The sequence below is a fragment of the Dermacentor variabilis genome, chromosome 5 (genome assembly GCF_050947875.1).
Source record: "Dermacentor variabilis isolate Ectoservices chromosome 5, ASM5094787v1, whole genome shotgun sequence".
Lineage (NCBI taxonomy): Eukaryota > Metazoa > Arthropoda > Arachnida > Ixodida > Ixodidae > Dermacentor > Dermacentor variabilis.
The window spans coordinates 109,957,857-109,968,973 of NC_134572.1; the positions used below are offsets into that span (position 1 = coordinate 109,957,857).

Sequence of the window (11,117 nt, forward strand, 5' to 3'; positions counted from 1 at the left end):
GGTACTCCTTCCAACCGGAACGACTCGGCTTACGGGGCTGCGCGCGAACTTGCCCACCGCGCTACCACCGACCAATCGGAAGCCCACTTCCCAGAGAACAGGGACACGCCCTACATTTACAACGAGATTACGAAACACTACTATCTCAGCCGTAGAACCTACTTCGTTCCTCATCCGCGGCTCAGTATAGCTCAAGCACTAACGCTCCGTCTACTACAAACGACTACGTACCACAATTCGTCGCTATTACATACAATCCATCCCGATACTTACATCTATAGTATTTGCCGCGATTGTGGAGAAATAGCCACATTAGAACACATGCTCTCACGGTGTGCCCGGCCACGGTCTATCATCGATAACAGCTCGGCCAGATGGGAGCCGGTTCTCCGCAGCTTTCTTCTGTCTGACCAACTCTGAGCTGTCCAGCAGGCCCACAATGCGGCCGATAGGCTTGGCCTTCCGGTTCCGACGTGGGAACGGCCCACTTCGTGATGACTCACGATCTGCGGGACCTCAATAAAGTTTTACTATACAGTACTATACTGCTGGTGTCGTGGCGCGTGGGCGTACAATGACGCTGCACTTTTCATATATCATGCACTACGGGTAAAGCGCGAAAAAAAGCAAGACGTAATTACGCAGGACATAGCGCGATAAAACGACTGAATAGGTTCTTTTAGGACGCAATAACCGATTTCTCGTCGGAAGCACGCCCCGAATCAGAAAATAGAGCTCTATTTTTTTTATTATTCTCTAGTCAGCCTGCTAATTAGCACACGAATGTTATCCTTGTGCTGGAAGAAGGGGCCTATGACCGAACATCATCATCCTTATTATCCCGTATTTTAAGAGTTCATTTAGAGCACAATTCATAGGTGCCCGTTACTGCGGCGAGTATCGGCGTTGCTCCTCGTAAACGAGGGAACGAACATAGCGGAGGATGAAAGCGAACGCGAAGCACAGAGGGAGATGAAAAACTGCGATAGCGAAGAGAGCGCGAGGAGGAAAGCAGAGGAGGAGGGTGCAGTGGAACCACGACGCGGGAAGCGTAGGAGGGGGTATGGCGAAAGCGTGAGAAGAAACGCGTAGGGCCGCGCATGACGGCCTTTGAGGCGACGATGGCTACGAGATGGCGCCAAAATAGCGTGCGTCGTCTGTATAGAAACAAAGCACTGTATGAGCGGAGGTCTGTCTGCAGCGGCTCCTGTGAATCGCGCCCACACGTCATCCACGCGCCGCCTATCGCGATCTCCCGATTTCGCTCCGCTTGCAACGTGCCGCACGAGACAGATTGTCCGCGACCGCTAAATGAGAACACGAACACAGCTGCGCTCAAATTTCGCATTGGCGAGTATCGTTATCGTAGGGGAACTTTTAACAGCTTGACTAGCGTTGGCACGGACATTCTGTATAAGAGATAAAATACAGAGGTAAACAACCACATAATATATATAAAGAAGCAACACATATGACCTCTCGTGTACGGTCGAGCGTATATATATATATATATATATATATATATATATATACATATATATTCATTTATGGGTGTGTTTTCGAATGAGGCTGCGACATACAATGAAAACGTGAAGAGAAATTTGTAGCGGCAGCACTTTTCGTCTCACGAAAGAGAAAAAGAAAGAATGTATCAAGGGACGCAATTGTTCTTTCGAAACGCTGTGCTGTCGCTACTCGAAGAGCTGCGCTATCTGGGGAAGAGGTGTTCACCTATTTATTATGGAGGTCGTTAAATCGGCTCCTCCCGGTCGTTCCACGGTTATAAATAGCTTCAAACAATGACTTCCATCCTACATGCTACGACACGACGAACACCAAAAAATCTTTATTCATGTTCCTGGCTCTTGAGAAATTAAAATAAAGAGCTGCGGATTTACCTTTCTATGACGCCACTAATTTGCTGTGTAAATGGAACAAATATGTGAGCTGGATTGCGATGAGGACCACGGTCCAGCTCAGTTATAAAACCTGATTTGTAAGTCTAAAAGTGCAGATGGTATAAACGACACCGTCACCTTTGAAATTATAACTTTACTTGAAGGGTACCGCGATCGTTATTCCTATCTGCAAATGAGCTGGAAAGTTAATAGAATGAAAAGACACGCCTACGTAGAAACACCCCCGCCCACGGATGCGCAGGTGAAGGGCAAGAGACTGCACGTATGGCCGCGTCAGTATGTCTTGTCTTATCGCGCTGTTTTGTACATAAACATCGCGGCCATTGTTCACAAAACTTCTCTAACCTAAGGGCCTTTCCTCATTATCAAGCCCGTACAGGTGCCCTGCAGTTTGCACTTACGACAATTTTGTTGAATAGGGTTCCACATCATTTTTTTACAAAGACACTTTTCGCTGTCATTCATGTACTTCAGTGAACTCGTTATTCATATGTTTTATCCGTATACCAGGCAAATAATAATACTCAGTCGCTGTGCAAGATATTTCCATTTTTTTTTGTTTTTGCATAGAACGCTTTCTCGCGCTCGGTGCGTTGGGCCCTCTTATAAGTTTTGTTCGAAAAGGGAGCCGTACATGCCGTATTCTGTTTCACAACATACACAAATGTCTTATGATTGCAGTATGCCAGGCAGAGCCAGCCATTTCACCGAAAAATTACATGTGCAGTTTCTGGACCTTGCCCTTACGAGCGAACCCAGTAGTGCCCGTTGTGGTGTCTTTGTTCTTGTTTTGTAAGAAGCTGTTTAAACGCTTCAGTTCATTTGCATAATGTTTCAAGCTATCCATCACTGCTTCTTGAAAACAAACGCATGCTACAGTACACTTTGTCCGTAACGTCACTACGTCAGTTGTTGAGTCTCGACTCGCTACATGCACCGTGACGGGCATTTAGCACATTTAGGGGCCTTAACGCATCCGAATTCGAAAGTCGGATTCAGAATAGAATGCCTACAATTTATTCCTGTTTTTTTTTTTTTTTTAGTTTGGGAATAGCCTCGAATATCAGAACAGCCTTCGATCACAAATGTTGATCGCTCTCCGTATGAATTTATATAATACGATGCGAAAGCTATTGCATTATTGCATTACTGCAAGTTCTTCGCACAGTAAGTTAATTCATGCACGAACATCACGTCAACAAGCACAACGGCAAGTACTGCGTTTGCTTGTTGGTATAGGCGAAGATGCTTCCGTCAGCGCTCACCTCGATTTCAGGTGATGACGTAAACGACGCGAAGAACGACAAGGACTAATGAATCGTCCATTTGTGACGCTATGCGAACTCTTCTGTCGCGCGAGCATTTATTTATGTTGCAGTACTGAGACTTAGTATGTGAACCTTCGTTCATGCATTTATTAGTCCACTTCTGTGTCTGCTGAAAACTTTCCGACAATAACTATCATGTTAGAGAAGAGGAGTAGCCGGCGCCGCACATAGGCAGCAACCTCTCCTTAAACACATTTAATAAAAATAGTCTATATTTGGCCAACTTTTTATCAGAGCGGCTGCGCGTAGTCTTATCCAGGTACCCTACGCTAGTGTTTAAAACTGGCGGCGACGTCAACAGGTCTTCACTGAGTGCAACGAATATCTCACCTGTAGCAGTATGTAGGCGTCAGTGCCGGCTTTTCGATGAGGTGGAATCTACACTGCGATGTTGATCACCCTTCGCAAGCAATGGCAGTTGACGGTCACGTCACTTTTACAGTTGCCACTGTCCTACGCAAACGAGGGTTACACCAAGTCTAAAAACTTCCACCTACGCAAGTGGCCTCTTTCCCGGTGGCCGAATCTTGCCGCCTTTGGAAATGCTGGCCGAAACACCCGGTTGTGCAGTCACTTCGGTATGTTGATGGTGACCCTGTAAAACGAGACGGTGGTTTATCATTCATTCATTCGTTCATTCATTCATTTCTTAGTTTAATTTATTTATTTGGAAGGGAAAAATAGCATCTATATTTGCTTGTTTGTTCAGAAGAAAACTATATATTGCTTTCAAACTCGGGTATTGTGTTCCAAGGCACAAGCAGACACTACACTACGCACAGGAAAATACGCGCACTTTCAGTATTATTAAGCCAATCGGGAAAATATCAATGTCGTGGGTGCGAGTCCCGAAGATATTTCTCGAAAATTATGCAACGACTGCTGCCATACTACTAGCAAAAAATAAGAAAGAAAACAATAAAAATACATGTTCTGATAGTCATTGCACATATAAGACAGCAGTTGCACGTACATATCTATATTGCAGAATAATAGCTATATGTGAGCACCTTATAATTAGGCGCCCAGTTCTACGCTGGAACGCAGTTTCAACCATGATGCATTGAGCAACATTCGCTCTGTTCCTTTGCATTGTTTTATTCGTGGGGTTTAGCACCACCCGGAAATACGGATGCTTTGATAGACATATTGATAGACATCTTCATCAATTGGCAGCGTTCAGCAATTGCAGTCTTTAACATCCAGCAGCATTTAAGTATACGAGCGTTTTTATATTGTTCTAAAATCGGAATGAGGCCGTAGCGACAAGTAATCATATATAACCGGGAGCTCTAGTCCAGCGCCCGAACACCACACTCACTGATCTACACCGGCAGGAGATCCTCATTCTTGCTGAAGGATTGTACAGGGGCTCACTCAAAAGTAAACTGATCATCATTGAACTGCTCATGTGGCAATCAATCCATTTAATTCAACGCTGATTGCTTCTCTCACCCATACCTTAGCAAGTTCAATAGGGATACGTTTCAGTGACCGGGGAATATGCTGGTATTAAGCTTGCTGGAAAATTGAAAATTGACGTTATTTTTTTCTCGTAGAACAAAGAGGAAAGGAGCGCAGATTAGAAGCGCTAGGCTGTAGTTGGAGCGTGCCTGACGCCCAACATAATATGTGACAGAGAGACAAAAATGGGGGGTGGGTGGGGCGGTCAGAAGTCAGAACAAAACCCAATACATTCTTATAAAATTACGCTCAAAGCAACGGCCGCAAAAATAAACATTCTCGTATTTATGTCTGAAATGCTTTGCCATCTATAAACAGAATCAGGACAGCGGAGATTTTGCCCATATTTAACAATATACATGACAAATTAGGGAAAATCCCGGAAGAACAAAATATTCGACAGGAAGCCCTATGTACCGGACTTAGCTAAATATCCCTTGGATTCTTTAAGTTTTAGGGTAGATATATTACGGCTACTTGTATAGTATGCACTTAAAAAGCGTGGGCACCACGCAGGGCGAAGTTTATGTTACGGAGTGCGGTGTCGGGAACTTTTGATCGGCGGCGGGACAACAAATGAGTCAGCTTGTCCGCTCACGTGGTTCAGGGCACCGCGGCTCGCTGTTTTTCGACGCGACGAAACTCACTCTTCACTCGGAGTTGTGCTCGCCTCGTGAATCCACGACCACTCGCGTCAAAGCCGTGGTGCACACCCGGTATCCAATGCCACCGTCGCCTCGAGGCGCTCGAACGACTTGCTCCTCCCGAACGCCCGCGCGCCTTTCCCGCCGCAATCCTTTCACGTGCTTCAACGGAGGAGCAAATCCACGCTCCGCGCCGCGGCGATCAGGTAACGTTGGAGCCTTCGCCCGTTGGCGCCGTCTGACGGCGACGGATCCCTAAAGGCGGCTCGATGCCAGCGCCTCCGCTTCGGTGTTGTGGACGCCGGCGCCGTGGCTTCGACTCAGTGTCCACCGCCTCCCGGGAGCGCAAGCACCGCGTCGAATCCCACGTTCGTTCGGCGCTGCCAGTGTCGAGCGAGTCGGTGCGACTCTGAGCATGGCTGCGTATTATCTGATCTATAGCGTCACTTCCGCTACTGTTGCACTCTTTGCGGGCGGACGAGAGGAAGGGGAAACCCAAAGGGAGCGATTTCTATTGGTCGCATTCATACGAAGGCGAGTGGCAATGAAGTTAGGGAACGCATACGGGGAAATAATTGTGGTTTGAATTAAAATGTAGAAATGGCGGGGAAAATGTAGATGAAAATGGATGAAACGACAACTTGACTCGCGAATCGAACACTTCCAGGGTGACCTAGAGAACTTACGCAGATGCCAAACAAAGTGGACGGGTTGATAGCTGCCAGCGTAGCTGAATTAGTAGAACATCGCACGCGTAATGCGGAAGGTGTGGATTCGGCTCCCACCACTGGTAAGCTGTCGTCTCGTCCATTTTAATTACATTTCTCCTTACTTCTAAGTTTCAAATAAACCACAGCGTATTTTCTCCATTGTCTTTTGGCTTCGTATCTTCGGAGTTGGGTGTCATACTGTTAGGAGCTGTTGCGGCACATTCAAGAAGGCGCCTAGTAAGGTGACGAAAAGGTGGATCGAAGAAGCGCTCGCGTTGTCGTCGATCCGATATTTTAGCTGTGCCTTCCACCTGTATTTCTATTCTGTAAACGCATTTTCCCCTAATATTTACCGACTCTTGCTTCCCGTCACAGTATTGCCTGATCCTTTTCCTAGATTAAAACCAGAAGGTTTCAGCTGATAATTCTTGTATTTAGTAGTGTGCGAGGGAAAATGAAAAGTGCCTTAGTGCCTTTGGTGTATACATTGGCTTAAATACATTGGCTTTTATCGGAATATTCGTTTATTTGCTTCCCCTGCTAAAAAAACATATTGCTATCTTTGACAGTTAATTGTGGTCTGCGGGGCTTCACGATATACCGTAAGAACGCCGCCCCCTACCGCTCTCTAGTGTACGCAGTTTGGTCGTGCTCGTCTTTATATTTTTCTATCTCCCCCTTCCGCTCTCTTTCTTTTTTTATCCCCCTTCACCCTTCCCCCCGTGCAGGGTAGCCAAATGGAACTGCGTCTGGTTAACCTCCCTGCCTTTCTATGCATCCTTTTCTCTCTCTTTTTGACAGCTCGCCCATTAGTCTTTGATGAGCACAGCAGGACTTTCTAATGGCTTTCTGTGCGAATGACGGTCAAGTTAGAAAAAGGTAGCAAAGGTAGCGAAACTACCCATGAAGTGCACAAATGTCGCGCGCGCATCGATTCCAGCTGCCCGCACTAACGAGTACGTTGTGATAACATTCCTTATCAGCTCCGCCTACGCCGCTTTTGAGCCCCTCCGCGCGTATTTTGCTGCCTTTCAACGACTTGCGCCCACTCACAGGCCGCCCCACTCTAATTGGGAAAACTTGACGCTTCTAAATTTTTAGTTGCTGCGTGCTTGCCGTGTTCTAACAGAACTTGTTCTTGGACGCTTGACTCCTCTCCTCTGTACATTATTTTTCGCGTTCTATACTGCATGCCAGAGCAGGAATGCACAGCAAATGCTTGTGGTGTTTGGAAGTACGCAGAGAACATGTCATGCCGTCCTGTTTTCTAATGGAGCTTCGCCGAACGCTGGAGCGTGCCCTTTCAGCGTTACAGCGTTCTGTAATCAAGCTTGGCTGGACGCTGTTGTGGCCTGAAATCTTCTGCGACCGTGTAAACTGCCATGGGCTGGACAGCTTCTCGCAGCTCGGCGCTCTGTTGCTGTAATGATTGCGAAATCAGAGTTCCGACTGCTGAACATAATAGGGAACCTTTCTAAACGGATACATTGAAGAAAAAAGTTGCTTGAGGTGTAATTTTTTTTGTGTGTGTTACAACACCAAATGACTTCTTGTACACATCTCATTAGAGTAACCTTTTAGACGTATATTTCGTGAGAAAGCGAGGCGTATTTCTCGCTTATGCGCCCAGCATTACATTTTATCGGCAGCGCAATTCAATTTTTTCACTACGCAAATGAGAGAAAATTGTCTTGAACGGTAACTCAAAAACCAAACAGTGACTAGTGTTCGTATTCTAACAGCCTTAAGAAGAAGAATTGATGGTTACTGCTGCTTTGTTCTCATTCAAATTATTGGATCGTTTGGTTTGCATTGTGCAAAAGAACATTCGATGTCATGAAATAAGTGCACGTCTCTGCAGCAGCTAGCTTTTACTCTTGCGTGGAGCACATGCGGTGGCGGTCTTTCGCTTCCTTATCCTTTTTTATTCGCCGTACAATGGAAACAAGGACGCCAAGCTTTTAATTGCTGGTGTGGTCGAGTAAATGCGACGTTGTTCCGGTATCTCAGCAAGAAAACAAAGTAGCGATAAGCGCAGCAGCTCATTTAAAAATTGTTAGAATATAACACCGGCCAGCTGTCTATCGTAGGCTGCAGTATGCCTGTTCACTGCACTGCAAATCCTGTGACGCTCAAGCCTAACATCACTCCAGAAATAAACGTTAACAGGAAGTAACGAATTATAACACGTAACTTCTAACCCATAATTTCGATGTCTTACGCATAATGATCGCAACTTGGTACTAAACGCCGTATATTCTAACCCAAAAGCTAAGCGCCTGTTCGTGAAGCACCCTCCACCCTGGCTCAGTGTCTGTATGGCGCTGTGCTGCTGAGGGAGAGGTTGCAGGTTCGATTCCTAGCCGGCCGAGGTTGCATTATGATGAAGGCAGAATACACGAACGATCGTGTACCGTTCCGATACTTGTGCAAGTTGAAGAAGCTGAGGTGGTTCAAACTAATCCGGAGTCCCGCGCTACGGCATCTCGCATAACCGGTGAGTTGTCGAGTCATCAAATCGTACAATTTAATTAACCTAATTTATTTTCTGTCACTCAAGCTCATCAGTGTCAGGCGCACCCACGTACAAGGAGAAGAAAATTACCGTCTATATTATGTTTTCTTTCAGTCTGGCCGCGCACGAGATGTGATCCTTCTATTTTTTTTTTTCAGTGTTTCCGACCGCAACTTTAAGTAAATGTCGTCATCGTGTCCTCTACCTCTGGTTATACATTGTGTGTTGTTCGTTTATTGGGAGTGAAAGTTATAACACTGAGGATTCTGAATGGCCCAAAACTTCAACAATATAGGATGCGCGAGACGCAGTAGTGGGGGGCTGAGGAACAATTGCGAGAAGACAGGGCTACTTGACGCTTGCACGAAAGTGTTTCGCTGCACCTCCATGCGTGCGGCAAAAAGTGATACTCGATCTCATAATGAGAAGTTCAGTGGGTCAGTTGATGAGAGATTGCAGGTTCGTGCTTTCAGCTGATAAGGCAAGACCGCAGAAGTATGGATGGTTTACATTGCCAGCGTTTTTATCGGACAATTCAAGAGGGCCTGCACAACGTTTTGCGCAGCAGCACCTGCTCGAAAAGTCTGATAGGAACAAAGCAAATATACGTTACACTTGACAAAAAAAAAACACTTTCTATAAATGCGAATGTTCCTTTCCATTCAGCATTAGAATGCATTATGCCTTTTATAAGTATAGGATCTCTACTATAAGGACACTGGGGGATTCTTCGGACATACAGATTATGGTGATAGTGTCGTCATATAAAGGAGTTACGATGTTGTGTCGCTGTCGCAAACCTGTCTTTGCGTTGTGCGTAACCATTTATTAAACGCCAACAGCCGACTGTGCGCGCAGCGCCGTCTAACAGATAGTAGTTCAATTTTCTTTCCAACATATATACGTGCGTCGGCGGCCTCCTTGGCAAGAAAGCTGCGTCAATAACCTGACAGGGCCAAGGAGCCACTGGCAGGCGAAAGAACGCAAGCAATAACAATATATAGTGGCGACGTGGTATGATATAAAACATAATCGAGTCATCGCTGTGGAACTTGTCCACCAAACAAACTGTCGGTAAAGAAAGTCCACAGAACCAAGAGACGATATTGATCAGCACATCCTTTTTGTGCCGTGTCTCCGGGGTGCGTGTCCTGCTCTTGAGTCGTAACAATAAGTTTGAAGCACGGCTGTCCAGCAGAGCATGTTCTATACAGCTTGTCCGCTCAAATTGAGGCAATTTTCGAACAGCGTTTCGGGGCCGCTGCTGAGTAAAAACGGCCGGCGGCAGTCACTCAGTCCCTATGGTGTCGCTCTGGTGAGCAGAAGGTCGCGGGTTGGATCCTGACCGCGGCGCGTACATCCAATGAATGCAGAACATACTATATACGCCAAAGTTAAGGTATAGGATACCAACGCTATGTAAAAGGAGTTTAAGCATGGCAGTGACGTAGATATTATCATGAGGATGAAAGAATCGCGCTATGTTTTGTAGCGAGGCTTTATCTTTTTTGCTTTTTTTTTCGGCCATATGTCATGTATTTTACCGTGCGTGCATCCAGCCATCAACGTTCTCCTCTTGACAGGTATCAAACATCGACTGCTGAGGCGTCTGACAACGTGCACATGCCTGAATTGGCATTTGCATTTCAGTATAACTTGCGAACGGTGCTATTCACAAATAACATAAAAATAGATGAGAATAATGAGCGTTAGGATCTTTGCGGTGCGTGAACATAAACATTACGGTGAAGTTACAGGGTTTTGTAGAATCAATGTTAGTTTCGTTTTTAAATCAAATAAGCGCTCCGCCAAGGCTTCGCTTCACATAATCGTATGACCTTTAGAAATCCATAATTTTTCTTTGTAGATAATCAAAGTAAACAGTTTTACTATGTTTGTATGTGCGTATTGTTTCCGCTTGAGTTGTATCCGTTCGGTTACTTTGTTACATTATGCTATCGGTTCAGCCATTTGTGTGCCGTAAGTTCACTGCACCTGACTAACATGCCGCCATTGCCCCCTCTCACCAAAAGTTTTCTGCGGATGTGACCCGTCAGGATGCTTACAAATGTTTTAGAAGTTTCCCTGTACAGCCTACATCAGCCCATTATAACAAATAAGTATAGATACCGCAGCTTTATTTTAATTTAATTCAGAAGAGAGAGAGAAAGAGATAGAATAATGGTAACAGTTCCGGGAACGTTGATGCAGAAAGTGCAGGCGGGGAGGCGAAGGCTTATGGGGATTTACATATGATAAGAAATTATCGATAGATGGTACCCCTGAGGTGAGGCTCGTAATAGAAACGTCGCCTTTCGGAGACAGACGACAACCTGCATGGGCCGCCAAGGATAACGAAATTCCTTCTGGGTAATGCCGAACTGAAAAAAACAAGTCGTGTACGTTGCGAGTGACCAGCAGAGCGCCACTTGAACAGAAAGCATTGTGATGCTGCAAACATTAGCAGTGTTTTCTCTTGGTCATAGTGACCACTTGGCCGCTGAAAAAATGTCTGTGTTTGTGGCGCAAAATGTTAG

General features: G+C 45.7%; 1 protein-coding gene across 1 annotated transcript in view; it reads right to left on the reverse strand.

The window, feature by feature from the left end:
• LOC142583036 (uncharacterized) overlaps positions 1-5,523 on the reverse strand; it is a 211,162-nt gene extending 205,639 nt beyond the window's left edge. Inside the window, exons 1-2 of the mRNA XM_075693287.1 lie at positions 5,359-5,523; positions 3,578-3,842 (exon numbers count right to left, since the gene is read on the reverse strand). The gene's annotated coding sequence lies outside the window, so the exon portion shown is untranslated. The remainder of the gene's footprint in view (positions 1-3,577; positions 3,843-5,358) is intronic.
• Between the last annotated feature and the right edge of the window lie 5,594 nt (positions 5,524-11,117).